Below are 3,942 nucleotides of genomic sequence, written 5' to 3'. Positions count from 1 at the left end.
GTGACTGTTGGAAGAATGGCCAGTATAAACGGACCAATTCTGAGAACACACCTGTAGGAAAAAAAGGTAATGTAAAAGGAGAAAGGGCTCTATACCCCTTTCTTATTTTTTCTGACCAGGCTGCCGTGGTTTTATGGGTATTTCCACGTGTAACCTTTTCTTTTTCGAAGCGCCTCCCCCTTTTGGGAGTTTTATTTATTTATTTATCTATTTATTTGATATATCTTTCTCCGTTTTCTTCCTCTGTTTAAACGAACGTTTCTACCTTTTCGGACAAAACCTTTTGTAACCTTCGTCCTGTCTTTGTCCTTACATGTTTTTAATTGATATTAGCCCTTGTGGCCAATAAAACGAATTAATTATTATTATTATTAATATTTATTATTATTATTGTTGTTGTTGTTGTTGTTGTTGTTGTTGTTGTTGTTCATCATCATCATCATCATCGTCATTTAACGTCTGCTTTCCATGCTAGCATGGGTTGGAGGCAATGACTAGTGACTGAGACTTTTGGCGATATGCCATGCTTGAGAAGATCTGTCAAGCTAAATGAAATCATGGCTGATGCTGGTGGCATGTAAAAAGCACCTTTCAAGCATTGGGCCTCAAGGAGGTAATGTGACCAATACTGGTGTCACGTAGCTAGCACCTATGTCAGTGGCATGTAAAAAGCACCTTTCAAGTGTTGGGCCTCACAGAGGCAATGACAAATGACTGAGACCTTCAGCAATATGCCGTGCTTGTGTAGAAGACCCATCAAGCCAAGTGCAATTGTACTCATGACAGATTCTTGTGTCGCACAACTGACACCCATGCCAGTGGCACATAAAAGCAGTGACCAGTAATAAATTCACAGGAAAAAAGTCATAATTAATTTATGGGATCCAGACAAAACCCCCCCATAGGACAAAACTCACTTGGATAAAACCCTTGTGACTTTTTTTCCTGTGACTTTTTTTCAGTGATTTTTTTTTCCCTGTGATTTTTTTACCTGTGACTTTTTTTTTTTTTACCTGGATTCCATAAAAGCACCCACTACACTCGCGGAGTGGTTGGCATTAGGAAGGACATCCAGCTGTAGAAACCATACCAAATCAGACTGGAATCTGGTGTAGCCCCTCAGCTTTCCAGCTCTGGTCAAACTATCCAACTCATACCAGTATGGACAACAAGCATTAAATGCCCTGTACTAAAATTTCAAGCCTTTATCATCATCATCATCATCATCATCATCATCATCATCATCATCATCATCATCATCATTCTATATTCTAATGCAAATAATTAGTTTGGCTGTTTTTTTTTGTTTTTTTTTTATAAAAGTCAGTGTTTTGTTCAGAGCAGTTTTTTCTGAGGTAGTTTTGTGCTATGGGGGTTTTGTCCAGGTCCCATAAATCAATGGTGACTTTTTCCTATCCCAAACTGTGACTTTCTTACTGTGACATTTTTTTTCTGTGACTTTATTACCATCACCAATTTTTCTACATTAACATTGTTGTTAATGCAATTAACCTCAGGTAAATGAACCACTTCTTTATATTTTATTTCATATACGATGCTAATCTTGTTTTCCACGTAGTTTAATTTATAACTATATCATGAAATTTAATTTCTTAGAATTATTTATTTTATTTATTCTATTTATCAATTCATTGACTGATTGAAGCAAAAACGGAAGGGAGATAATTATAAATAAGGGAGGTAATTATAAATAGGTCGTCGTAACCTATTAAATCAAATTATTTACAGATTTACTGTGGGGGAATTGAAATGAAATTACAGGAGAAAAGTTTTCGTTTGGAAAAAAATTCACATTCGATTTAAATACCCTAATTAATAGCCGAAATAATCAAGTAAAGCAAATTACATTTTAAATCACTCATTACCACTTATAATAGTTACATCCTATATGATTTACTCCTAATTTCTTTTTGTTTTTCGTTTTTTTAAATGGGAAAATATTTAATTTTACGTAATTGATACAACGCACTTAATTACATAATATTCCACACTGAAATACAAATCTAAAATGGAATAAAACACAATCATGAACAGAAAAAGAGAAGAAAAAAGAAAAAAGAAAAACGTCAATTCAACACTTAAGTGCTTTGATCAGTTGCACCTCCGAAACTGAGATTCACCATTGCCCATGCATCCATCCATGTTCCAGATTCACTGTTTTCATTTTTGTCCTCATCACTACTGTCTGTCACTCTCGTTTCCCACTCCCACAAACTTTCCTATCTGTCCACCCAGTCATCCACATTTCTCTGCCCCTATCCTTTCTCTGTTCAGAGAACACCACCCATTCTTCTTTTCCTGTTGGTGCATCCATGCATCTCTTCTACATCAAGTCACCTGTTCCTATCTTGCCTCCCTTTTTTAACCTCTCTACACATGATACAATGCTACCTTCCAACTCAGTCAAGGAGTCATGTCTTGTGAGTCACTTGGTGATACTTGCTATCACTGGTGCCACAAAAAAAGCCACCCATTACACTCTGTAAGGTAGTTGGTTATGTTATAAACCCAAACTCGAATATCAAAGTTTAAAAGGTTTTAATCGACGAAAAATACAGCAATCTACAATACAAACAAAGATTGCTAAATTATAATCAAAACCAAACTTCAATGCAATAACAGTTTTATGCAGTGAGTTGCTACAGTCTTGACTAACTAAAACCAACACTGAACACATTGTGCCACAAACATAACAGAACTCTATGCAGTCATACTGCAGGCATATAACAGCAATCAAGACAATCAAAATCACATGATCAAAACTAAAATCACAACAGGTTAGAAACCTTGTGGAAACAAATGCTGAAGACCAATGCCGCCCTTAGGTTAGTTGGAACCTCTTAAATGTCCAGCCCATGCTAACATGGAATATGGATGCTAAATGATGACGATGACAATGACAATTACAATGATGTAACTTCAATACAATGATAACAATTCTCCTTACCATTCCCTGTCTCTCACTTTCCCATACACTTTTGCAACCTTCATCCATCCCCAATCCTGGTTCTGCTACCAATTATTTCTATTCACCTCATATCTTAAGTGTCCATACAGACTACCCAACCTTTCTTTATAAAATGTGAGTTACAATGTAGTTCCTGTATAGCAAATAAAAATTGTCCTGCATGGACCCTTTTTTCTCATACTTTAATCTTTCATCTTGTACTTGTTTCAATCGTTAGACTGCAACCATGCTGGGACACCGCCTTGAAAAATTTTTAGTGAAATGAATCAACCTCAGTATTTATTTTTTAAGCCCGGTACTAATTCTATCAGTCTGTTTTGCTGAACCACTAAGTTATGGGGATACAAACACACCAGCATTAGTGGAGGTGGGATGAAAAATGCAGACAGGAAGACACATACATACACACACACATACATACATACATACATGCATACATACATACATACATACATACATACACATATATATATATATATATAAAATTAAAAATTAGCACTAAGCTTAAGGATGCACAAGGCATCAACCTGTTTAGAAATAGGAGTCAAAATCCCAAATCTACCACTGAAATCACTGAAATATGACAGAGACAATTGTAAGCAAGCAAACGGTTAAAGAATTGAACAATGAAAAACATATCAATAAAGATTTTGTCGTTCAGATATTCATGTATCATGGTTTTGGGTTCTGGCCCTTGGGCCTCAACCTCCATCAGCATGAATCACTGATGAAAAATTCTAAATCCGTTATGTTGAACATTCACATATGGCTGTGTGGTAAGTAGCTTGCTTACCAACCACATGGTTCCGGGTTCAGTCCCACTGCATGGCACCTTGGGCAAGTGTCTTCTACTATAGCCTCGGACCGACCAAAGCCTTGTGAGTGGATTTGGTAGACGGAAACTGAAAGAAGCCCGTTGTATATATGTATGTATATATATATATATATATGTG

This window comes from Octopus bimaculoides, chromosome 16 (genome assembly GCF_001194135.2).
Source record: "Octopus bimaculoides isolate UCB-OBI-ISO-001 chromosome 16, ASM119413v2, whole genome shotgun sequence".
Classification (NCBI taxonomy): Eukaryota; Metazoa; Mollusca; class Cephalopoda; order Octopoda; family Octopodidae; genus Octopus; species Octopus bimaculoides.
The sequence above is the reverse complement of the archived record's forward strand: the minus strand, read 5'-3'. Positions refer to the sequence as shown.